Below are 27,656 nucleotides of genomic sequence, written 5' to 3' on the forward strand. Positions count from 1 at the left end.
GCAAACAGGCCTCCGTGCTGGGGAGAGCCTAGGCTGCGCAGTATTTTCTCAGGAGCTCTGTGTTGGCGGGAGCGCGCAGAGCGGGCTGGGCTGTCAATCATGGCCCGGTTGTTTGTCTAACCTCGCCAAGTGTGTTTTTTCTTTATTAGCAGAACACAGATAGGGAAGCAGATCTGTCCTCAGATGCAAGGCTGCAGGAATTTGTCCTAGCAGCAGAACGGGGAGGAAGGTGGGGAGGGACCCATCCTCTCCAGCAAGATTGTTCAGAGCTCCCAGCCATGCTGGACTAGGGCGGAGTCTACCCTGGACGCTTGAAGCCTCCCCCGCCCCCCGCCCCGCCCCCGCCCCCTCCCGTCCCCCGGGGCAGCAATTATGACCATTTTGCACGTGTAGTGCTGAGGCTAGTGGGGGTCTGGCCCACCCAGAACCACACTGTTGGAGAGTCAGGGCCTGGAGGGTCTTAACCAAATTTCACCGCCCCCCCCCCCATCCTGGTGCCTCTGAAATGATCTGAGCCTGTGTAGTCTCCTTGCTTACTGTAGCAGCCTCCTGAAGCAGGCCTGTGCCTTCAGATTCTCCCTTCTGCAGTTGATTTGGGGGTCAGCAAGTATTTTTAGGGAAAGGATCAGATGATGCGCGTTGGATCTTGCAGGTCACTTTGTTGTACTTTCTGAATTTTGTGTGTGCGTGCACGCATGTTTTTTCAGTGTTGGAGATGGAAGCCATTGGTAGGCAAGCATTCTCCCACTGAGTCACATGCTGCTTAATTTCTTTAGTAGTGTGAAAATATCTATAGGTACTACAGAAGGGGGAATGGCTAAGTGTCAATAAAATTTTATTTACAAAATAAAGGTCTGATCCCACTTGCCAGGCCTGTGCTATATTAAACAAGAACTCCTTAGGCCTCTGACTTGATCCAGGCAGCTCTAATGCTTTAGCAAAGGATAGGTGTCTATGTATGTCTCAGTATCTACTGGCTAGAAGTCCAGATCATTAGCAGAGCCGAGGGCTGTCTACCAGGGTTTAGACAGCCTGCCTTTCACTGTGTATCCAAGAGTAGAGGGGAAATAGAATTTTAGTTTTTCTCTCCTTTTTAATAAATGTGCGCGCACACACAAACACACACCCTTGCACGCGTGATGACATACTTGTGGAGATCAGATGGTAACTAATGGGATTCAGTGCATCATGTGGGTCCCAGGGATCAAACTCAGGTCCTCAGGTTTGCTGGCAAGCACCCTTTACCCACTGAACCATCTTTCCAGCCTTAAAGAAATACTGAGATGCTCAATATTAATTGTCAATATGACAGGATATGAACTCACCTAGGAGACAAGATCCTGGGCCTTTCTAGGATCGAATTTCTACATTATGTTAACTGAAGAGAGAAGACCCATCCTGTGTGTGCGGTACTATTAGGCTGGAGTCCAGAGTAGGTGGCACCATTACATAGGCTGGAGCCCTGAGTGTGCTGCATCATTATGTAGGCTGGAGCCCTGAGTGGGCGGCACCGTTACATAGGCTGGAGCCCTGAGTGTGCTGCATCGTTATGTAGGCTGGAGCCCAGACTTAATAAAAAGGAAAAAGAAGGAGTGACCTGAACACTAACATTCACCTCTCTGTGCTTGCTGGATGAAAATGCAATGCGACCAGCCGCCTTATACCCCGCCTTCATGATTGACCACACCCTCAAATTGTGAACCAAAAGAAACCCTCCTTAAGTTGCTTGGTCAGCTATTTTGTCACAGTGGCGAGAAAACTAACATAGTAATGAGACCCTCCATGGCTCTCATGGCCTAATTATCCTGAAAGGTCTTACCTGGGGGGGTGAGTGGTCCATATGCAGTCCCTAAGATCAAGTGGCTTAAAGCAGTCGGAAGCCATGCCTGCTAAGCGCATCTTGGCCTGCATCCACACAACCATCGTCTGAACTTGTGAGTGAGCTGAGAAGATAGAAGTCTCTCTGATACCCAAGTCAGCTCAGTCAAGACCAAACTACCAAGCTGGTTATCGGCATGTGAGTAATGCAGAGTGCCGTCCTGATTCTGGCGTGGTCTGTTGCACAGCAGTGGCTCACTGCAGGTTCTACATCACCTGCACCCCATGGCCAGAGTTGTTATCCCGAGACAGCCTTATTATACTGTGTTTTGTTTTGTTTTGTTTTTTTGAAGAGAATAATGTAAGGGAAAACAAGTATTCCATATAGACATAATCTTATTGAAATTGTTTTTGACCTGAGACTTGTTGAATCTCCGAAGTGGGGTTTGTGAATATAGAGAGTGAGCTGTAAATATGCTTATACAATGCCTCATTCATAATTATATATATATATATATAGTTTATGTTGAACTCACATAATATAATTAACTCATTTCTAGTGTGTATTTCAACAATACATTCCTTACCCAGTTAATTTTCAAATTATGACATGTATGTGTAAAAGGCAAAATTTGCTTCCAGCTCTAGGATCTTTTGTCATATTTGCAGGGCCACATGGTCTTGACCACTGTCTAGTTCCAGAAAGTTCACCTACTCCAGCTGACACTCTATCAGACATTAACCCCCTCCCCCTCCCCCTCCTCTTCCATCCAGCACCCAGAGGCTGCACATTAAGCTTTTATATCTACAAATCTATCACTTGTAGATAATCCACGAACGGACATCATGGGTTTCTCTTTGTGTCTGGTCCGCCTCTCAGAGTGTGCCATTTTTGAAGTTCACCCATGTACCAGCATGGCCACCCATTCCCTTTGAAGGCTGAGCCGCAGTTTCATACATATCGCAGTGAATCTATCCACTCTTCTGTTCATCAATGCCAGCGCTGGTCTCACCTTTCAAAGATTTTACGACTGCACTGAGTATTAACATGTAAGTGCCACTCTGAGTCCTTTCCTAGTTCTTTGGGATTTCCTGGAATATAGTTAGTTCTATGGTCTAGTTTTTGAAGAGTTTCTAAACTGTTTCCCACAGTGGCTGCACCAGCTTATGTTACCGTATTAATGAACGAAGAAGGCTCGAAGTTCTCCATATTCTTGCAGACCTTGCTATTTTCTGTTTTGCTTCTTTGCTTTTACAATGGCCATCCTAGCGGGTCTGAGGTGTCTCTCGCTATGGGTTTGATGGACGTTCCCCATAGCATCTTCCCCTGTGCTTGCTGGTCTTTTGTGTAGAAATGCCTGTTTAGATCCTTCGCCCCTTTATTTGATTGTATGTGTTGTTGTTAAATTATTTGAGTTCTTCAATATTCTGGATACTGACTCCTGATCAGATATGCGATTTGCAATTATTTTGTCCCATTATGCAGGCAATCGCTCCCCTGCCCTTAGCCACGCCCCCCACGCTGGGGCAGGTTCTCCCTATGCAGTCCGAATTCAAGATTCTCCTGCATATCCATGCTTCTGTTACTTCTGCCATTGTGAGCAAAATGCCCGACACAGACAACTTATGGGAAGAAGAATTTGCTTTGGGTCACAGTTTCAAAGAAATCAGTTCATAGCCATTTGGTCCCGTGTGCCTGGGCAGCCATGCTGTGAGACAGGAAAGCTGTTTCCATCGTAGGAAGCAGAGAGAAGGGGTTGCTGAGTGTGGAGGCTCAGTTTGTTTCCATCTTTTTCTCCTGTTATTCCATCCAGGCCCCAGATCCATGGGATGTGCTGCGCACATCTAAGGCGTGTCTCCCTCCCTCAGTTCATCCTCTCTGGGAACCCTCTCCAGATGTACCCAGAGCTGTGCCTCTCCATGTCTGCTATGAGGGCCTCCAAGCATGTGTGTGGAGGTGTGGGCCACCGTGCCCTGCTGCTACTCACTATCTTCAGTGTATAAAGTCTTCAATCTGAAGTTCAGACTAGCTCTTTATCGTTCTATCAGATCACGTTTTGGTATCGTACCTACAAACCCGTGGCTAAATCTAAGGTCATAAATATTCACACTCATGTTTTATTCTGAGGGTGTTAGGGTTTTAGTTGTTACACTCAGCTCATCAATCCAGTTTGCATTATTTTTTTGTTGGTTGGGTTTTGTTTGTTTGTTAACCCAGACCAACTTTTGTTTGTTTGTTTTTTGAGATAGCCCAGACTGACCTCAAGCTCCTGGTCCTTCCACCCACGCCTCCCAAGTGTGGGACTGTAGGCATGGTGCCATCTGGCTGTCTTGAGGTTTTGTGTTTTGTTTTCGGTGCTGGGACTTAAATCTAGAGCCTTGGACATGTGAGACCAGTGCTATGCCATGCAAGGCTCCATCCACAGCCTTGCCCTTTGGAGATAGGATCTCTTACTCATACCTGAGTTCACCAATTAGCTAGTCCAGTGAGCTCTGTAGACCTGCTTGTCTCCTCTCCTCCCATCTGTCTGTCTGTCTGTCTGTCTGTCTGTCTGTCTGAGGTATGTGTCACCATGCTTGGCTTTCACGCAGGTGCTGGGACTCAAGCTAGGTCCTCATGCTTGCATAGCGTGGACTTTACTGATCCAGTCATCGCTCCAGCCCCTTGGTTCTGTTTTTTAATATGTGTGTGTGTGTGTGTGTGTTTCTCTCAAAGACATGCCCAGCACAGGACAAGAGGGTCCCCAAAGCCACCACAAGGCCTCTGCTGTTGCTGCTGTTTCTTTCCTTTTAATATATGTGCAAGTTCCTGTATGTGAGCATATGGGTACACATGGCGGCCAGAGGACAACCTAGGGTCTCATCTTCAGAAATGCTGTCTCTCTCTACTTGTCAAGTAGGCTTGGCTGGCTGTCCAGCGTGCTCCAGGGATCCTTTACTGCACTGGAATTACAGGTCTGTCACCACAGCCTTCAAGCTGTGAATTCTGGAGCCAGAACTCTGTCCCTCGAGCTTGTGAGGCGAGTGCCATCTCTCTAGCTCCTGCTGGTGCAGCTCTGGGCACCCCAGTGCCTGTCCCTGTCCTCATCACTCTGCCCCCTCTCTCCAGCCTCCTGTCCAGGACACACTAGCTTTGTCCCTGTCTTGAGAAGCCACAGCAGTCTCATCTCTGCAAACAGCCCTTCGCTTCTGCCATCCTACTGAACCCCAGCACTTAGCCTTATAGCCAGCAGAGTCCTGACTCACTTCAGAGTCACACAGATATAAGGACAGTCACAGATCTCAAGCAGAGCCAGTGTAGAAGTGACTCAAGAGAAGGCACCAAAAAAGCCAAGAAACCCCTGACAGATGTGAAGCTGGTTACTCAGTTACTCACCAAAGCTCCTATGGAACATACCATGTGCTCATGCAAAGTGAGGACTGATGTGTTCCTGACTGACTGTCACAGGCAAGGACCAACACAGCCTGCTGTATTCTGGAAGATTCTCCATCCTTTGCATCGACAGCTCCCATCATGTTGTGCCAAGGACCCTCAAATGAGAGGACCTAGCTTGAGTCCTAGCACCTGCGTGAAAGCCAAGCATGGTGACACATAGCTGAGACAGTCAGACAGACAGACAGACAGACAGACAGACGGACAGATGGAAAGAGAGGAAACAAGCAGGTCTGCAGAGCTCACCTGAGAATGTGGTGACAGTTGGCACTGGAAGGTAGAGCTAGTAGGATTTGTTGGGTCTGCTCTATTTTAGAACATGATAGTCAAGTGCCTTTATGTATTTGGTCAATAAAGGCCACTGAGACATGTCTGAATTGGGTGACTTAGGCACCTCATACATGGCTGAGTGTTGGCCACAAGAGATTCATTAGACGGTCTCATCTCAGAATACCTGCTGGAAGGATGGAGCTCTGGGGTTCTAGTATCCCAGTGCATTGGGGGACAGGGTCTGAGGGGAGTATCTTGGGGGAGCAGATTCTAAGGGGAGCGGTAAGTAAAAGCAGCCAAGGAAGCCAGGGATGTTGGCATAGATCTAAACTCTCAGCACATGGGAAGCTGAGGCAGGGGAATTACAAGTTTGAGACCATACTGGGCTACTTAGTAAGATTCCATCTCTAAAAGCCTAAAGTCTGCAGCAACAGCGTGCTGAGGCAGGTGTGGAACCTTTCGCAGGGGCCAGCCTAGAAAGCACAGCAAGGGAGACCATTTGTGAGGCTTCAGATGGAGCTCTCTTTCCCAGCCGCCTGCTGCAGCTCCACCTCTGCCTCTGCGTTTGTGTTCACCCCTGGGAAAGAAGTGGGTAGGAGAGCTGGCTTCTAAAGCTGTCGGAGCAGAGGGTGAGAGACACCAGGGCTCAGTAATGGAGTAGCTCAGTGAGTAACCACTTTCCAATTCATCCCTCAGCCAATGAACCCAGGGTTGTGTGCTAAGGACCAGTCAGTGGGCCTGAGACAGGATGAGAGCCCAAAAGTGTATGCATGTTGGAAGTGCTGTGTATACACGGTAGATGTGCATGTTGTATGCAGTACATATATGTTATGGAGTATTGGTATATGCAGTGGTTTGCATATGCTTGGCCCAGGGAGTGGCACTATTAGGAGGTGTGGCCTTGTTGAAGGAAGTGTGTCACTGTGGGGGTGGACTTTGAGTCCTTCCCTCTAGCTGCTTCTCCTAGCAGCCTTCAGATCAAGATGTAAATCTCTCAGCTCCTCCAACCACATGCCTGCCTGTACATTGCCACCCTTCCTGCCACGATGATAAAGGACTGAATCTCAGAACCTGTAAGCCAGCCCCAATTAAGTGTTGTCCTTTCTAAGAGTTGCCTTGGTCATGGTGTCTGTTCACAGCAATGAAAACCTTCACTAAGACAGTGTATGAGTGTTATATGTGCTTATATGATATATATGGTGTGTTATATGTGTGTGTGTACATATGTGTTTGAGTGAGGTGTGTGTGTGTGTGTGTGTGTGTGTGAGCTATGAGATTTTTGTTATCCTCCTATCTCTTAAGATTAACCCTCTCAGCCTTACTTAGTTGTGACATGACCATGAGTCTTGGACCTCGTCACCTTGAACTGTGTCTTCCTTCTGACCTTGTCTTCCTGGGCAGGGAGCACACACAGTGGGGAGTGTCATGGTGTCTGAGGCCCAGATGCCCCTTTATCCAGACGTAGGTGATAATGGGCAGTGGGATGTGGGAGTGGGCATAAGAAACCTGGACAAGGGCCCTGCTGCCTGCCCTGTGGCTGACACAGTACCCCTTGCCCCAAGCCACTCCAGCAGACAGGGCTCCCACAATCAGCTCTGGCTACTTCCAGGGCTGTAATAGAGGAGGAACTATTGTGCAAAGGTGGTCTTGTTCCCATGGCTCTCTAGGAGTCCCTGCAGACCACACAGGGGACACAAACAGCCTTAGATAGAGTTAGCAGTGCCCAGTTCTCATTCCTGTGAATTCTTTCTTTGAACAATGTTGCTCATGAGTGGAAGTTCCAAGAGTTCTAGGTGTCTGATGTTCTCCTTGTAGCTACTCTACAAGTGTGTGCTGGGCCCTTGCATAGCAGAACCTTCTGGAAGCCTCAGGAAATGGGTGCCATTGTGTCACCTTCATGCCCCATGGTGACAGTGGTTCACAGGTTTGGGGCAGGGTTTTCATCTTGCCTTAGCCATTGTCCTTACCTGGAGCATTGTACATACATAGACATGAGCATAACCTGCTCCCACACACATACACACAAATGCAAGACATACATACTCACATATACATGTGCATATCAACACACAGCACATGTATGTCACACAATACATACTTCCCATGATACACACAGGCAGTCAGTTTTCACACACATATACATATTGCATATCATATGACCATGTACATAATATATGTATATATATATATATACAAGTTATACATATCACATATGTTTATATGCCTTCATTAATGTACAGATAAATATACATATACATACACACATATGTATATGTGTGTATATACATACATATACATATGTGTGTATGTGTGTATATATATACATATATATATATATATATATATATATATATATATATATATATATTCCCTCCACATAACAGGCACAGAGAAACACAGCATACACATAATACACATCTGTACACTCACGATACCTACTTACATACAAGTAGGAAATGTCCTTTGACATATGTATATGTGTACATATACATATTCATAGATGTACAACCTAGATGCATACATAACAGACACACAGATGCAGTTACACAGGCTGTACATTCATACATGTGCACACAGTATACACACACACAATGCACATGCCTACACACTACATACATATGTATGGCACAAGCATATATGAACACAATTTATTTCTGTCACCTTTATCTGCACTATGCATCATCGTGTGGCTCACCTATGTGGAACCGCCACCTTCATCTTCCAGATTCTCCTGGACTGCCTAGGGTGAGTTAATCGCCATCCTACAGAACGAAACCAAGGATCTTTGGGAGAATGATGGCCCCTGCTCAGAGGAGTCAATATCTAGAAGATAATGGATCCAGATGCCCAAGGGTACACATGGGCCAGCAGAGATTGGCAGTGGATAGATTTGTTGCAAACATCCATCTCTGACTTGCCTGAGTGTTTGGGGTATGCACTTCAACCCCACCCCAACATGTAGAGGGGAGATAGATACAGGATTGGAGGGAGGAGTTTGGAGACTAGAGGTTGGTGGAGATGCACTGAGGCTATGGCCTCCACAGGAGGGGAACAGCAGTCCTTGCTGGTATGGGGGTGGGGATCCAGGAACTGGGGAAGCTGTGTAAAGGTGGCCCCTTTCTGGGCCTGGCCCCCCAGCAAATCACTTTCAGCTTTGTCTTGGTCTCACCAAAGTGACTGCTGAAGGGAAATGGCCTTTTACAATAAATTGCTTCAATTTTCAATTTTCTCAATATTAGAACAGTACCAGGCCACACGGGCTCAGTAAAGGGAGGGTCCCAGGTGTGGCCAGTGTACAGGAGAGAGTCTGCAGGAGAGACCTGCTCTTCAAATTCCAGCGAGATGGGAGAAATTCGGAGGTCTGTAGCCTTGACCTAGCCATTAGCCTGTGGGTATTCGTCCTTGAGTGTGGCTAGCCTTACCACAGAGGCTGGCTTCTGTATGTCATCCCTGCTCATAACCTAACAATCCACCACTCAACCCTCCATGTGTGAAGGTCCCAGAAGGGTCTGAGGAATGACGGGGTTACCTGGGAATCAGGGGCTCTCACCCCCACCCACAGTATCCCAGAGATAGTGCTGGGCAGGCAACGCCCAGGTCGGGAGCCCACTCAGGTGCAGGAAAAGAGTGGGAGATGACTAGAAACATCAGGGTCATGGGATAGGACACCCCAGAAAGGTGACACTGGACAGTTCTGCAAAGAGAGAGAGACCAGGGAGAGTCTCTGGTAAGACCTGGAGTGAAACTGAGGCTCTGTTCCTGAAGGGTAGGTTGCTTTTATTACTGGACAGAGAGACAGAAAACTATCTTGGATAAGGGCAAGAAGGGGGAAGGATTGGATCTTTCTGTGACCTGGGAGTAGGGTGGACGTTGGCAGCAGGATCTGCTGGTTCTCCGGAAGCAAGCTTTGCAGGTAGCTAGGCCTTCCCCGAGCTACCCCTTCTATGCCCTGTGTGAGCTGGGCCTTCTGCGATCCACCCCGTCTATGCCTTGTGTGGCTCATCTGGAGTATACAGTATACAGAAGATGCTCCCGAATCCCTGCCTCAACCTCCATCTCCCACAGCATCTCCCTCTGCCTCTCCCTGTCTCCCACTGGCTCAGCAGCTCATACCGTTCACTCCATGGTGTGTCTGAGTATCACTCATACCCAAGGAGCTACTGACAGGACTCAGTCGGTCACTTTCCTGAGTCTCTCTGGAACCAGGCCTGTCTGGGCCCAGGAGGGCAGGTATGTCCCTGGCCCTGCATACTGAACCTTGCTGCCTCAGTTTCCCCAGTCACCAGGTATCTTTAGGAAGTGAGACCCCTACCTGCCAGGGAGGGTACTGCATAGCATCCGTCAACATTCCTGGTCATCCAGCTTCAAGCCTCGAGGCCACACCCACAAGTCACGGGACAGTTGGGCTGGCTTTGAAAGTTATTCCCAAGAGGCTCACAAGCAACCTTGTGGACAGGACAAGGACCTGCTTTGCAGGCCCTGGGGTGATGCTTGACTAGCCACTTGTCAGTCCCTTCCATCTACAGCCACTAACAAATCTGCCCCCACAGCAAGTGTCTGTACCAGGTCTTGCTTCTAGCGCCAGCACCAGGCCCTGGAGAGTCTGCCCACACAGGCCAACAACTCTTCCCAGCTACCTGATCCTGCTCTCGCATGGACTCTCTGCCGAGCCTGGAATCCATACCCTTGCCTCACATTCTCATGTGGCCAGTTCCTATTGCTCTTCTCCAACATTGCTCCTAAGACACTGCTGCTATGCAGCCCACCATGATTTCTCCCATCCCTCCTGAACCTGGTACTTCCTCTCTTCCCCGTATCTGCCTTTGCTCATTCTCCAGTGTTTTACTCCAGGCTGGGCAGAGTAAATACCAACTAGCTTGGGGCAGAAGGAAAGAGTCAGGATTGGGTACCTACTTGGCCTGTGTCTGAGAACTGAAGGGTGGTATGTAGGGAGGCAGAGAGGCAGTCGGAATGGACCAGGAGAGCAACCTCAGAGACAGAAACTGTAACAAAGGAGAAGAAAAACAGGTCCAGAGAGTAAAAGAGAGAGAGAGAGAGAGAGAGAGAGAGAGAGAGAGAGAGAGAGAAACAAAGGAGCCAGGGCAAGGAGGGGGGGGGGAGAAAAGAGAGAGCAGGCCCGTGAGGGGGAGGGGCAGCGTGGTCCGGGTTGGGGGGACCCTGACCCCAGCACGGGGGCCCAGCCGGCTCACCGCCCCACTGAGCTCAGGTTTCAGGGCTTGGAGAGCCCAGATTCGGTAACAAATGCATGTGTAACGTATTATGAAGAAAGCCTTAAAAAGCCCTCTTTATCGCTGTTTACGTTATGTGATTGAGGGGAGAATTTGCCAAGACCAAAGGTTACTGCTGGTGTTTCTGTGACGAATATTACCTCAAACTAAGGCAATTAGCTTCAAGGAAGCGTGCGCTGCCTCCGGAGGGTTCTCCAGGGCGAAAGGCCTGATGGATTCGAGGGTACCAAGGTCTTCACGGGGAGCGCGGCCTTCTGGGTCGCACACCGGCCTTCTGTGTGTGTGTGAGGTCTAACACCCAGCCTGGTGGGCCTCAGTTTCCCTTTCTGTGGGCTGGGGAGGGGGTAGGCTGATGCAGACATTCCAGGGCTCCCGAGGGTGGTCACATGCTCCGTTGGCTTGGCTTTCTGGGGCTGTTTTCGCTCACGACTTAGCTCATCACGGTTTTTTTTTCTCCCCTTTGAGACGATTATGGAAATTGCCTGAGCAGTAATTAGTGAGTTGTAATTAGTAACTGTTCCTTTTCTAAGAAGGACCGAGGTGAGAAACCCACCAAAGGGCCCCTCTCCTTAGTTTCCTAAGCTTGGAAGGAACACCCCGTGCATCTGACTTGACTTAGTGTGCCTCAGTTTCCCCATCTGAATGCAAAGTGATGACAGTACTTTCATCATGAGGTGGGCAACCACCGTTCCTCCAACCCCCAATCCCCAACCCCCAGCCCCCAGGCTGCTTCATTAATAGCTCAGCCAACCAGGCAGGTTCTCAGAGTTTGAAAGCCTGAGGCAGAGATCCAAGAGGGAGCAGAAAGAGTCGGGAACCTGCTATACAGCCGCTTCTCTCTTGTTCCAGGCACCACAAAAGCCAGAGTCGCAAAGGTGCCACTGCTGTGCCCCATTATAGCATACAGACTGAAGGTCCTGGAAAGGTTGGAGAGACAAGTCCCCAGGGGAGCCAGGACCCCAACAGACAGCAGATTCATCTCCTGTATCGTTTGTAGGAGTCTTTGGTCCTGTAGGACCCTGAGACTAAACTCAAGTCATCAGGCTTGGTGGCAACCTTTGCCTGCTGAGCCATCTCACAGACCCTCCACCTTAAGATGCTTTAGGACAGGGTCTGTCTCTTGCTGAGCCTGAAGCTTACCGTCTCAGCTGCACTGCGTGTTCAGCAAGCCCTCTGGATCCTCCAGTCCTGGCCAGCTTTGGAGTTACAGACTCACACTGCCGTAGCCGCCGTTTCTGTGGATGTTTAAGGTCGCTATGAACTCAGGTTATCACGCCGATGCAGCAAGAAGTTTATCAGCTGAGTCCTCTGGCCTCTAATGGCATTCAGAGTGGCCTTTTGGGTTCCTCGTGGAAAGCAGAGATGGCCTGGGGTATACAGTCTCTTGAGGCTATTTCTCAGAGTGTATGCTCTGCAAGGCCAGGCCTGGCCCCTTATGTCTGCTTGAGTGCCCTTTGCCAGTAGGAGACCCAGAATGTCTGCACTACTCTGGTCTTCCTATCTCAGGGTCTGTGTATCTTCAGCCCTTCCTGTAATTCTAGGACTCCCTGAGAGCCCAGCAAGTAATCTTCCTGCCCGAGGTGCTCCCAGGTATTCTTCAGTGGGTGCTCCTCTTTGCACCAAGTACACATTTTCCCTCAGCTTGGGAACTGGGTGAGAAAATATTTTTCCAAAGGTCAGCTTGCCAATTATGCTTAGACTTTGAAAGTTTATTTATTTGTTTATTCGTTTATCTTTGCCACCCTTCACTGAGGCCAAAACTCACTGATCTCATAAAGATACCATTTAGCTGAGGTAGGTGGGAGTCTGCACCATGCCGTGTCTCAGTGTTAACAGCTGCCCAGAACCGTAACTACTGACTTCCCATCATTCGTGTGGTGGGGAACATTTCTCTCCCCTTAAAATTATGGCTTGTAGGAACCAGACAGCAACCCCATTGCTCAGCAGGAAATTACAGAGATTTTCTTATGGACTTAACATTAAGCCCAAGTTTATAAAGTCTTGCTTGGTTTTAATGGCGCACTTGGTGAATGGTGTCGGTTGCTGTGAATGAGCAGAGTTGAAGACCATCACTTCAGTGTTGAGTGCTGTGGCTGAGTCCCTAAGTCATGGGATGATAGTCCTGAGGATTCAAGGCTGACTGTAGAGATGGAGGCATGTGCGGGACGGCTTGGAATCTCTGGATCCTGGAGAAAAAAAGGGAAGAGGGCAAGGTAGAATATAGACCTCCACTCAGGGGCTCGGAAATACATCACAGGGGTGGATAAAGCCAGTGCTCTAAATGACTGTAAGATGACAGTCCCAAAGCACAGCCTTTAAGTGACAGGGAGGGTGGATCCCAGGACCGCAATGGAGACCAGTTGGGGCAGCTGGTGTTGGATGCAGGTGAGGCATACAAAGGGCCGGAGCCTTTAAGAACAGGGCTACAGGTTCAGGGAGAGGTCTTGCCTCAAAGAAGAGAACTGGACATGGTGGTGAATGCCTTTAAACCCAGCACTCAGGAGGCAGAGGCGGGTGGATATTTATAAGTTCCAGGCTAACCTCATCTACCTATTGAGATCCTGGCCAGGTAGAGTTATGTGGTAAGACCATGTCTCAAATATGTGTATATGTGTATATACATATACATACATACATATATACATATATATATGTGTGTGTGTGTGTGTGTGTGTGTGTGTGTGTGTGTGTGTGTGTGTTAGATGCATAGATAGATACATAAATGCATAGAGATATTTGGTCAGTGGGAGAGGAAGGTAGAAGAGGAGAAATGGGGAGGGGTAGCTAACACTAAAGACCTTTTGAAAAAGTTGTATAAAACTGGTATAGAAATTTCCTAAAATACATATATCTACATATACATATACAAAAAGCTTAATGTTATTACCCTACAATAGGATGACAGTGCCCATAATAGACATAACAGGTTAGCAAATTAAAAGCTCAGTTCTAGGAATGGGTTATTGATTTTTGTGGTTGTTGGTTAGTGGGGTTCCATAGATCCCTGAACATAATAGGCTATTTCCTTGGTGACCCTCCAGAACTTGGACCCTATTGCTGAAGACATGACACACCCGAGTTACAGAACACAGAGATATCAAGCTGTCCCTGGCCTGGAAACTTCATCTCTTTTGCTTGGCTTTCATACTGCATTGTTCATTCACTCTACCAGAGAGGGGAAAATAATTATCAATCATACCCAGCTGTGAATTCTGCAAGCCACAATAATAACTGGCCTGGTAAAATATGCCCTCAGCATATGTGCAATGGTGGTACAGGTGTCATGGACATAACCAACCAATTTCTGATTGACTGTATGGTCTGCTCCACAAGAGGAAAGCCTTCTCTTGCCTTACTATTATCAGACCAAGACTTGTAATTAGAGGGGTCATAGGCCCTAGGGGACAACCTATTACTATTATTCTGCTAAATAGACATAGCATTAAAATGACCCCTAAGGACTTATCACTATACCCATCGATTAGTGTACCACTGAACTCTCAGCAAAGAAGCTTCCTTCTATAGTCGATGGTGGTTCACACCGAGATACACAACAGGTCAACATGCAGAGATTGTGGAGTGATCAGCTGTACGTGGGACCTCTCTATCATAGCCCCTGCTATCAAGGGACAGAGACGATAATGGAAGCAGGGGCAGAATGGTTATAAGAGCCAGTGGTGGTAGATGACTCTGATGTGAACCATGTTTTCTGGACCCAACGGAGCAAATGCACACAACTCCTTACAATGCTTGCGATAGCTTACACGAGATCTGCATAAGCTCAAGCCGACAAAAGTGCCACCCACAGCTGAGAAGTGTTGCTCAGTGACAGTGGCAGGGAGAGGGAGAGTCAGTTCTACTTACAAGTGTAACCCCTGGTAGGTCAGCCATAGTCTAGGGGATATCCCACACCCAAGAGTGTCTGAGCTGCACAAATTGGACTCAAGGGACTGTGACGTAGATGTCCCACTTAGGCAAGCATTCCACAGTCTCTCGACCTCTGCACTTTGACCAGTCATGGGTCTCTGTGTCAATCACTATCTACTGCTAGAAGAAGTCTCTCTAACGAGGGTTCAGAATTTCACTAGTCTATGTGTGAAGTGATGTCATTAGAAGCCAGTTTAATACTGTGTCCATAAAACTCTAAGGATTAAAAATGAGAGAGAGGGGAGAATACAAAATTGGGTAGGTATGGAGGTGGAGAGAAGAATCTGGGAGGAGTTGGAGGAAGGGATGTTGGGCCCTATCCTGGGCCTGGAGAAACAGCTTGAACCAGGCTCAAGTTTTGTGACCTGTCCTGGTCATTTCCACTGTGGAGTGACTCAGCACGCCCTATGTGACCTGGTTGAACCCTTGTCTGCCCAGCAACTGCTGACCCAGAATAATCTCATAGGCCCACCAGATCATCCCATACCCCTCATCATCTGCTCCATAAAATCGAGAGACTGATACATTAAAGTGAATTCCTGCTTCAACAAGACTCCGCACCCAGTGTGGCTCTTCTCCAGTCACCAATGCTCACCATTCCACTCAGCCCCATAGAGACCCGGTGGGTCCAGGCTTCTCTCCTTGCAGCTACCTGCCAGCAAAGAGCTGACAAGGGGGAACAAGTGTAATAAAAATAAACTGTATAAAATTATCAAAGAATTAATAAAAAAATTTTAAGAAAATAAGGTAGAGAGTAGTTGAGGATACCTGTGGTCTCCACGCACACGCATGTAAATATGCACACCTACCTGCATACACACATGTGCACATCCACAAGAACAGGAGCATTATATGTACACACATGTACATGCTCACAGGCCCCTCATGCATGAGCAAAGGTGTGCCCTCCCCACCACTTCAGCATGACGGACACTTCCTGTTGCTCCTCATTATCCCCAGAACCCTAGGCATCTCTGTCACTGGGTTCTGAGCGTCATCCATGCAGATCAGGCTCCTACCCTGGAGAATGGGTAACACTGTGGGAAGCCCCTGTGCCTCATTGACGTATTTGGCTTGCAGGATCAGTTACCACATGAAATGAGTTTTGTTATAGGAAGAGTTGTACACAGTTGCATGAATTAGGTAAAACCATGATCACTCACCCAGCCCAAGGCCTTTCCAAGATATCTGGGCGTCAGCACGAGGAGGTCAGATGACTTGTAGAGATGACTATGGATCACGAAGGGCTAAATGGGGGGACACACCCCATTACGCTATTATATTCAACATCACTCTACTGACAGGATAGCTGATACCAGTGATGGATTATTTATGTGCTGAATTGGACTTTGCAAACTAATTTTAAAAAAATTCTCTGAGACGCTGTATCCTAAGATCAATTTGCACTTAGTGGGGAAGGTGACAGGTGGCCTTCAGAGTACAAATTGCTGGCCAAGGAAGTTCCTGCCCTATACCCACTTCCACATACAACACAGGTGATTGAAACCACTGTTGGCTGCATAGCCCAACTAGACAGTATGTCTTTATGGCTGATGAGATCACATATTCTAGTTGCGGGACATGGAGAAATCAGGCTGGGACCAAGCTCTTTGTACTGGTGGTGTTTGAAGTATCATAAGGTGCTTTACGGGTTGCTGGGAGAGAACTGTCACCAATAACCCTTCTCAATCGAAGAGTCTGCACTAAGTATACAAGTCCCAGAAGTCATTTGCCTGTTGGTGTAGTAGTGGCTTAGCTGTTAAGATTGAAACCCATTACTTTCTGTTTGGATTTAAGCTGCTCAGGGGGATATCACAGTGATGTCGCTGCCACCCCACCCCCAAAAGAAACCAAAACTGTAAAACATATGTCTTCTTCTAGACAAGACAAAAAGACCTTGTGATTTTGACTTGGGCACTGTTTAATCAGCTCCAGTGCTTAAAGTACCAGCAACACCCTAACAAACGGGTAAGTTTAACTACAAGAGTAGAAGCTTCTACTTTGCAGCAAGCTGTCTTAATAAAGTGTAAGTACAAGCCACTGATAGGGGAAACGTATTTATAGGACGTCTCTCAAAACTCAGGGGTGGAGGAATTCACTTTAAGAATGGGCATGGGCGGGAAAGATAGCTCGGCAGGCAAAAGTGCTTGCTTGTCCTCAAGCCTGACTGAGTTCAGTCCCTGAGATACACGTGGTGGGAGATAAGAACCAATTCCTTCAAGGGCTAGCCTGTTTTTCACATGCACACTATAGCATGTGTGCACCCAAAATGAAAAAAAAAAACCAAACTATGAACATATGTATAATTTAAACATAATATGAACACATGTATAATTTATGGGCTAGGTTTTGAACAAGCCCTTCACCAATGAATACCAATAGACGGGAACAGGCACATGAAGAGACAACCGACTATCGTTGAGTCACCGGGGCACACAAATGAAAAGCACAATACTGTATCCTTATTGGCCCTGCTAAAATGGAAGCATCTGAAAAACTTGTGGGGGGTGCGGAAAAGCCAGTCCTGGAGGGAATGTAGCCAGTTGGTACAAAGACCTCGGAAGACAATTCAACAATTCAACCCTTTGATAAGACGTAGGGAGGTATGTCAACGTGAGGATCTTTGCAGACCTACTCCCAGGAGGGAAAGAAAGAAAAAAAAAAGCAAAGCTGGAAGCTGCTATTAAAATCTCGACAATGAGAAGTCTCTGGAAATTGTCCTCAGGGTATGCATTAGATGAGAGCTCTATTCAAGGAAGCATAATACAAGTGCGATGTAGTGAGAATGACAAGAGCCAGTAGCTTCAAGCAGGGTCTCCCCCGCCCCTGGAGCCGGCAGAGGGTTTAGGAGATGGGCTTAGTGGGGAGTGATTAGGTCTTTAAGAGGGATTAGTGATTTCTTAACAGGACATTCTTATTCTTGTGGGACGTCTAAATGCCATTTTGATAAGTGCCTAGTGCCGCCGCTGCCTTCCTCCTGTCTCTTGCGTCCTGTCTTTCCTTGTGACCTCTGCCTCCCTTTCTTACAAACTCTGCCATTTCACAATGCCATGGGTCCCGGCCCCAGAACTGAGAAAATGCCCCTGACCTTCTAGATCTATGAGCCAAAACAAAACAAAACAAAACAACAACAACAACAAAACCAACAAACCACCCTACTTTGCAAAATACCTAGCCTAGGACAGCAACATAAAACAGACCAAGATGATGGTCCAAATAGGGATTGTCTCTCTTTTTCCATTCTGGGTCAGTGCGGGCAAACTGTGCCTTACTGGTGAGAACAGGTTACCAGTAGGTTGGGCATGTTCTAATAAGTCCAGGGGAGAGAGAGTCCAGTAGCTCCTGTATTCTGCCAACTCCATAGGACAGAGGCTCTGCTCCAGGACACTGTACCAAGAAGGAATACTGGGACCACAATCAGACTGAGGAAGACTCTCTGCACCCCAAAATGTAAAGACATGAAGACCAGAGACTCGACTCTATGCATTGCATAGAGACTTTTTCGAAGGGGTCAAAAAAACCCTAAGAAGAGAACACTGGGGCTGGGGAGAGGGCTCAGTGCACAAAACACTCTCTTTGCAAGATTTAGGCCTAGAACATGGATGTGCAGAGCCCATGTAAGAGCTGAGAGGGTATGGCAGTCCACCTGTAAGCACAGAATGTGGGAAGCAGAAATAAGGGATTCCTGAAGCAAGAGGGCTAGCCAGACTAGCTGAACAGTGACTCCAGGATCAGCAGGAGACCGTGTCTCAATATTTACAATAGAGAGTATTTAAGGAAAAGCCGAGGTCAGCCTCTACCTGGACCGTACCCACTGACCCCACACACATACAAATGCATAGACACATACACTGAGAGGAGGGAGCAGGCAGGCACCCTACAGAAAAACAGCTATCTTTTGAGAGACTTTGGAGAAGGTTAAATCCACATGTGCTTTGAAAGGCAGTTTCCTTTTAATTAAGAAAAAGAAGCCAATGCATAGGCCCTCCAGTTTGCCCAAAAGAACCAAGAAAAGGGATAGCATAGAAGAACTCCCCCTCCCCCTATCCCTCCCCTGGGCACAGAGCGAAACTCACAAACTGGCCTCAAAAATTTATCCCTTTCCCAATTTAATGGGATAAGACTGCTCAGAAATTTCAGTTCCAGGGCATTGTCAGAAACAATAAAACAATCAGTTGATAATGAACGGAGCCTGCAGGATGGGGAGTGGTAGGTGAATAGGAAGGATGGCTTAGTAGAGAGATTAAAAAAAAAACAGTCTAGAGAGCCCTGGATGCACAAGTGTCACTGTGTGTACCCAGGGTGATGCCCTGATGGGACAGGAGTTACACACTGTCTGTAGCTCCAGTTCCAGGGGATCCCTTGAGCTCTTCTGGTCTCCTTGGGCACTCCACAAACATGGTACAGAGACTCATGCAGGCGAAACACACACACACACCCACAAAATTAAAATCTTTTAAAATTTAAGATTATCCAAGTATATTTTTAAAAAACCATAATAAATCACATGAATTTTTTCTCTTAATATGTTTAAAGAGAAAACATAGGAAACAACATATATGTGTGGAATTTTTACTGGCCCCAAGAGTGTAATACATTAGATTATACTAGCACAGAAAGGGCATGGGTGGGAACTGAGGAAATGGGCACTGTGTGGGAGCTCCAGCACACGTCACAGTGACTAGAGTCAGGAATTAGAAGAGGAATAGTGTGTGCGCATGCGTAAACCAGAGGTTGATGATGGTCTCGCTGAACCTGCAGCTCACCAGCTCGATTAGGCTGCCTGGACAGACTTACAGTCAACTGCTTTATGACAAGATTAATGAGATAATGCAATAGAGGAAAAAATGTTTTTCTTCACAATTGATGCTGGGCTACACATGTGCAAATGGATGAGGGTGTGCTTGATCACACACACACACACACACACACACACACACACACACACGCACGCACACGCACGCATGCACGCGGGCACACACAAAGTTCATTAAAAATTGATTTGGGATAGAGAGATGGCTCAGCAGCTAAGAGCACCTGTTGCTTTTCCAGAGGTGAGGGTTAGAAGTGGTGGCAGATGCCTCTAATCTTAACACTTGGGAGGTGGGGGCAGGAGGATTAAGAGTTCAAGGCCAGCTTTGAATACGAAATGAGTTTGATGCCAACCTGGGCTCTATGAGATCTTGTCTCAAGCAAACAACGAGAAATTCAAAAAAGAACTGAAGAGAGAAATTCAAGCCAGAGCTGACAAAGGTACCTGCAAGTCAGAGTTGATAAGGATTTAATATCCAGCGTTTTCTTCATATAATTCCCACATCTCAATTAAAAAAAAAAAAAAAAGATTCAGTTTAGTAATAGAGAAACGACCTGAACATACACTTCCCCTAGGAGAATACGGGAATGGTTGATAAGACATGAAAATGTGTGTTCGATAACACATTTTAGTTCTAAGAAGACTGTGAGTCAGAGCGGGTGTGAGTACCTCAGGCTCACTAGATGGCTCTAATGAGCAGTGTTGGGCATAGGGAAGCTAGAGTCCTGGTGGCAGGAAGTGCCTGCCACAGCATTGCAGAAAATGGTTTGATAATTCCTCCAAGAACTACAATCCAGGCATATCCAACCTGTGACCCAAGTGCTGCAGACCTCCCAGGGTAGCTCTAAGGATGGCACAGCACATTTGTAGGTGAACAGTTTCATGTCCTCATGTTCAAAGGGTGGACGCCTTGAGACAAATGATCAGGGATCCAGCAGTTCCATGTTGTGGTGTGTGTGTGTGTGTGTGTGTGTGTGTCTGTTTGTGTGTGTGTGTCTGTGTGTCTGTGTGTCTGTGTGTGTGTGTGTGTGCAGTCACTCATGTGTGCTCATGTGGAGGCTGGGAGTCAATGTTAAGTGTCTTCCTTAATGGCTCTTCACTCTGCTTTTTGAGACAGGGTCTCTCACTGTGCCTGGAGCTTGCTGTTGCTACTAGCCCAGCTAGCCACTCAGCCACTCAGCCCTAGGGATCTATCTTCCTCCCTCTCTCTGCCACTCCTACCCTCACCCTCTGCACAAGATTAAAGACTCATCCACTGCACCCAGCTTCTGTCACCTGGGTGCTAGGGACCTGAACTCACATCTAATGCTTGAGTAGCAGGTACACTACCCGCTGAGCCATCCCCCCCAAGCCAACAGAGCTGGCATAAAAACTTACCAGTTTCCACACTTCACACACTGTTTTTTATTGTGCATACATTATACATCAGTAAAGCAAAAGGATGCTGTACATGTGTGGTTTTGTTAAAAGAAAATTTATATTTGGGGCTGGAGAGGTACTCAGTAGTTAAGAAAATGTTTTATTCTCCCAAAGATCACATTCTGTTCACTGCAGCCTCACAAGGCAGCTCACAGCTGCCTTTAGTTCCAGCACCAGGGCATCCAATGCCCTCTTTTGGCTTCTTGGGTGCTCTCCTGCATATGCACAAACACATAAATAATCAAATAAACCTTTTAAAATGGCATCTGAATGTAAAACGCATCCTGGTGCAGTCTGTTACTCTAGCAATACAAATACTACGGTTCCTCACTCTGTATTATACACACTGTATAATATAAACACAGGGGGCAGAGACAAAAACGTCCCTGGAGCTCACTGGACAGCCTGCCTAGCTGAGTCAGGTTGGCAAGAGACTCTGTCTCAAAAAATAAGGTAAAGAACCTGCAGAAGTCACTGACATTGACCTGTGGCCTCCATATGCACATGTACAATCATGTGCATACATCCATACACACACACACACACACATATATATACACACAGCACATACATATATATATACACATACCACACACACATATATATATACACACAGCACATACACACACCATACCATACACACACACCACACACACCACACACACATACACACACACACCACACATACACATATACACACACACACATATATACATACACACACCACACACACACATACACACACACTACACACACACACCACACATATACACACACACACACCACACACATATACACACACACACACCACACACATATACACACACTACACACACACACCACACATATATACACAGAGCACATACACACACCATACCGTGCACACACACACAGAGCACACATATATATATACACACACCACACACACACACATATATACACACAGCACGGAGACACACACACATATATACACACAGAGCACATATACACAACACACCACACACACACGGGAGACACAGATATATATACACACATATACACACACACACCCCACACACACATACACACACCCCACACACCCCACACACACACATACACACACTATATACACACACACACATATATATACACAGAGGGCACACACACACCCTATCACACACACACACCCCACAGACACACATTGTATATATACACAGGGGGCACATACACGCTCCTGTGCACACACCCCCCCACACACACACATATATATATACACACAGCACATACACACACCATACCATACACACACCACACACACACACATATATACACACAGCACACACACATATACACACACTACACACACACACCACACACACACATACACACACACATATACACACACTACACACACACCACACACAAACACACACACACGCACACAAAACAAACCTCCTCAACACTTAGCAGCCAGGCTGTAACTCCTGTCTCAGGCAGCCCCAGTTTACCCTTACCAGTTTTATGTGTTAAGCATGGACACCCGGACACCCCGGGGTTTGGGAACATGAATGGTCCTATGGTCCCTTTCTCTGGGCTCCCCAAACCTTGGTCTCTCCATCCATAAAATAGAAGTATTGAGTGCTACCCCACAGGCTTTATGGGTTAAATCGCATCCTTCCCTACAGGTCATTTGTGCTAAAGACCTCATCTTGGAGAAAAGGGGGGAGGCCGGCAGAAGAAACTGCAGAAGACTGGATCTAGCAGCTCACCACACGCCTTTGAAGTGGGAGCTGGTACCCTGGGTCTTCGCCTCTCTATGACTTTCTGGCTGCCATGAGCTATGCAGCTTCATTCTGCCAAGTGTTTCAGCCACAACGTTCTCTGCGAAGGCTTGTCGCCAAAGTGTCCAAGCAGCTGTGGACAAAGCCCTTTCCTTTTCCTTTTATGTGGGTCCTCTTCCTTTTGACATACACCAATAAAGGGACCGAAAGGGGGAGGAGAGAAGGAGGAGGGGAGAAGGGGAGGAGGAGGAAAGGAGGAGAGGAGGAGAGGACGAGCCTGGGACTCATGAGGGATCCAGACTAGTTGTGGAGTGACAGGTGAGAAAATCAGAAAGGGCTGAAACAGGTTCCGGGACAAAAGGGAATCCAAGGGGACAGTCAGTGTCCCTGACCAGCAAACTCTGGACTCAGTGTCAAAGCAGGTTTCCAGGGATCCATTAGCACAGGTGACATCTTACAGGCCTCAACAACCACACCTGGGCAAGGAAGGGGGGGAGGGAGGACAGAGATCCTACTATAACCCACACTCAGTGCCTCCCAGCTGCCCAGCACACTAAGAACCCTGTGGTCACTCAGGAGCAAGGGTTCCCTCTGCCCCGGTAGGATCCTCACAGGCAGGGGTGGGGTGGGGGAACCTTGTGTCTTCCAACATCCACCCTTAAAGCTGAGCCCTGGTCTGCTGCCCCCCAGGGCCCAGCTCTGGACAGCCCGACTAGGCTATGAATAGCACACAGCCCTTTTCCTTTCCAAATATAAAAATGTTTGCTTTCAATCAGGGGCGTCTAGGGAGATGGAAATTATAGGATCGGAGAGTGTCCTTGGGTAAAGAATGCTGAAAGCTCGTAGGGCCTCTGATTAGGGCTGGAATTATTCCTGCCGTAATATAAACAAGCCTCGCTGGGCTAATGGGGGGCGGGGGCGGGCCAGGAAATAGGGGCACATGCCACAGCTTTGTTTTCTCCTCTCCCTGAATGCCAGGGAACAGGCCTAGTGTCCCCGGCAGTCCAGCACTGGTGTGACCATGGACTGGTCCCTGCCTTGCAGGTCTGCTGTTCCCACTGTGGCAGGTGGGGACAGGCTTATGACATAGGCAAGATTGAAATGAACTATGCAAGTGATTGGGGGCGAGGGGGGCAGGCAAGGGAGAAAATAGGAAAACAGCACCCAAGAAGTCATTTAATCTACATTTCCCTAACAGTCAGCTAGCCAGTCAACAACACTGAATGGCCCCTCCCAGAGACATTGATGGTGAAAACATCTTCTGCCATCATGGGCTGAAAAGTAAAGAAACGAATACAGAAAGGGTAACTCTTAGCATCGTCGTGGCAGGAGCAGTGACCCGAGAAGGGAACTTTTGTCAGCTGCTCTCTACCTGGCTTGGGACAGCCATCTCTTCACCCCTTGCTGCTTTCTCTAAAAAACAAGATTATCTTTTTTCCATGGCACATGCCATGTGCCTGCCAGCGCCCAAGAAGGCTGGAAGAGGGCAACCTATCCCTTGGAGTTTCAGGTTTTTTGAGGCAGAGACATGGCTGCTAGGAACTGAACTCTGGTCCTCTGGAAGAGCAATTAGAAAAAGAGTCATCTCTCCCCTTCGTTGCTAACTTAATAATCAAACTTTTTCTTTTTTATCTATGTGCAGACAGATGGCTTCCACCTTTTTCTTTGAAGCCCCCGTCTACTTGTGGTTCCAACTGGGGATGGATCCTGAAACCGAATTACTAAGTAGCATGGTCCTGAGCTTTCGAGAAGTGTCAGAAGGATATTAAAGAGGGCAGCAACACCCAGCCCCCCCCCCACACACCCCCAGAGTGACTGCCACTGGGTCACTGTGCCTCATTTGTAAAATGGGTGCAAACAATAAAGTACTCCAAAGGGACCCCAAGAAAGGATGTGACCAACTCTGGTGAGAGCTGGTGACCTCCAGTCAGCAAGCACCCAAGAGGAAGGTGGCCCAACGTGTGCTGAGGTGGGCCTGTACTTTTGAAAAGCAGAAAGGAACCTGGCACGATGGGAGGGGACAGCTCTGAGTCCCCAGTACTGAACCCAAAGCCTTCTGTTCCTGTACTGAGCCCAGCATAGAGCAGGAAGTCAGGTGGCCAAGGATAGAGCTAACGTGTGACCAAAGGACAGGGTCCAGGCGACACCTGTTCGGCGTCCCCAAGACAGGAACACACCCAGCCAGGTTATCACCCGCCCTCTCTGCGTGGCTGCGGGATCAGGCGGATGCAGGTTGCTCCTTGAAGCTCATCTTCCTTGGAATTCTCGGGGGGGGGGGGGGGGGGGGGCTTCGAGGAGAGGCAGCACCGCAGGCTGGGAGGTGGGAACCGGGAAGCGGGGACCATCCCGGGACGGGGGCGGCTCTGGAATGCGGCCGCCTAGCAGATGGCCCCTGTGCGCCCTGCCGGGGCCGCCAGCGGTTCCGTATTTACACTACATTAATAATGGTTTAAACGCTCTCATAAATACATGCTGATTAATTGGCAATCCATTTGCCGAGGGCCGGCCTGCCAGACGGTTTCCTGGAGGCCCCGCTCCACATCCAGATAAACACGCTGGGGCCGGGCGCTAATGCACCGCCCCGCCCCAGTCCGCGGGCTGAGCTGCTCAGCTGCGCCTCCTGGGGAGCAGGGGACCCTCCAGGAGCCCCGGGGGCACGTGCGTCCCGCAGTGGCTGGCTCCCGGAGCTCGCGCCCAGCGGGGCCACCTCGCGGTTCGTCTTGGAGGCCCAGGGTCCCATGCCTCCCTAATGATGAACTTTAGGAGGTGCCTAGGCGCTGGGATGAACCCTGTTGTCTCACAGTGCGAGGCCACCTGGTCCTACTGTCATCTCAGCCTCCTAGCTCAACCTCCTTTCTCATCCCCTGGCCCAGGCCCCACTTCTGGGGGTGTCAAGAAAGAGGGATTTATTTCCATGGAGGCAGAGCGGTGTCCCCACGAGTCTGGGTAGCGACTTGGAGTCCAAGTCCCGAGGGAAGACTCACCTCACTCTGCCCCTGTCCCTGGGCAATTAGCGTTAGCCCTGCCACCTCCCCCTTCGCCCCCCGCCCCGGTCCCTTCTGAGTTCCGAGCTTCCAGCTCATCAATGCCAGCTGTTTCAGGCACATCTCTTGCGTCCATTCTACAGGTGGGAACATTGACAATCGCCTGCCAGGTGGCCTTGCTGGCAAGTGACAGCTCAAGACACCCCCACACGTCTGCTCCAGGCTAGAGTGTTGAAGGAATGAATGAATGAATACTAAAAACTCCGAAGGGGTGGATGGGGTGAGGGAGGAGTGTGCCCCCTCTGGTCCCTGCCCCGATGATTGGCTTTTAAGCTCGGGCAGACCTCGAGTGGGGAGGTCAAAGGTGGCTGCTGATGGCTGTCACTCAAACAAAATAGGCCCGTTTTCATTTTTCACTTGGGCCCAGACCCCTCCAAACAGACAGTGATTAGGTCCTGATTGAGCCTTTCCTCCGCCTGATGACTCCCACATGTGACCCGCTCCCAAATTACATGCAAATGTTCGCGGACGAGCTGCTGAAAACCCCAGCGGGCCCCAAAGGGGCCGGGTCCCTGCCGCGCCGCACCCCTCCCCCGCAGGTGCTAGCGGCCAGGTCACCAGCCTCACCTGCAGGGCCCGGGTTCTGTAGCGCCGCCTGGCGGCGACGCAAAACACACTCCATTTGCTGCGGGTGGATGATGGAGCTGACTTGGCTCCATGGCCTCTGTGGTCTTTGCACCGCGTGTCGCGTTCCCTAGGAGGAGGAATGTGTCGTAGCGCTTGTGATGACGGCCATTGGTCATTGCTGTGGCAGTGTGTAACCAAATAGCTGAGAGACAGAAGCCTCAGAGAGCACAGGCTTGGTGCTGTGGGGCCCGTGGCGCTCTTTGAGCTCTCCGCCCTTACATTCTGTGTGCTTTGAAAGTGACAGAGTCAATAGTCACACCATTGGGTTGTGCATGAAGGGAAATCGTGGATAGCAGCCTACAGGTCAGGGAGCCTTAAAAGTGCCCGGAGCCTCACCTGACACAGGGATCCTGGCAGCGGCTCCACAGCCAGCCTGGCTCATCTTCATGCCTAGCCCTCCGAGTTTATTAACACCCACCGTGAGTCTCCTGACTGAGGGCGCCGTGGCCCAGGGAAGCTCATCCGCCTGCCTTTCCTCACACAGCTGGGCAGCAGTGAAGACATCTGGGAGCATCCACAACTACAGGATGGGAGCTAAGGTTCTGACCTCTGCAGCACAGCCGGACAGCTCGAGCTGACACAAAGGCTTCTACCCATCCTGGGCCTTTCTCACAGGGAAGACCGCCACCACCACCACTACCACCACCCCTAAAATGCTGCAAGAAACAAGGCAGTGGCCGATCAGCTCTGTGCCTGGTAGGGGTTTCAGTCCCAAGTCAATGGAGGATGCCACGTAGTCACCCCTTCCTGGGGCCCCACATGGCTTCCAGACCTTTCCCCCTCATTTACCCATCCACCCATCCATCCAGGGTACGTTGGCTCTTGCCTGGGTCCCTGTTAGATCACTAGTGTCAAGGGAGGAGCTAGCTATTCTTGCTCAACTGGATCAAGTCAAACTTGAGAGGTATTCTGTGTGTGTGTGGGGGGGGGGGGAGGCAGAGAGATTCGGTATACATCTATGTCTAGGTGTGCTATGTGTGTGGTGGGGGTTGTGTGCTTGCATGTGGAGGTCAGAGGCTGACTTCAGGTGCCCTCTCTCTGTATTGATGCCACCTTCTTCTTTGAGACAAGGTTTCTCCTTTAACCTGCAGCTCACTGATTCATCGAGACCAACTTGGTGGGCGAGCCCCAGGGATCCTCCAGCCTTCACCTCTCCAGGCTGAGACTACAGGAGTAGGCCACTTGCCTGGCTTTTCACCTGGGTTCTAAAATTTCAAACTCAGGTCCTTATGTTTGTTTGTACAGCAAGCAGTCTACCAACCAAGCATGTCTCTAGCCCGTCTGCATTTAATTAAT

At 48.8% G+C, this 27,656-nt stretch overlaps 1 long non-coding RNA gene across 1 annotated transcript; it reads left to right on the forward strand.

The window, feature by feature from the left end:
• Positions 1 to 1,760: 1,760 nt before the first annotated feature.
• Gm36784 lies at positions 1,761 to 27,656 on the forward strand. The gene is made up of 3 exons (XR_382338.2): positions 1,761 to 2,017; positions 26,845 to 27,056; positions 27,452 to 27,656. It is a non-coding gene; the product is annotated as a predicted gene, 36784 (long non-coding RNA).

Source organism: Mus musculus, chromosome 13 (genome assembly GCF_000001635.26).
Source record: "Mus musculus strain C57BL/6J chromosome 13, GRCm38.p6 C57BL/6J".
Lineage (NCBI taxonomy): Eukaryota > Metazoa > Chordata > Mammalia > Rodentia > Muridae > Mus > Mus musculus.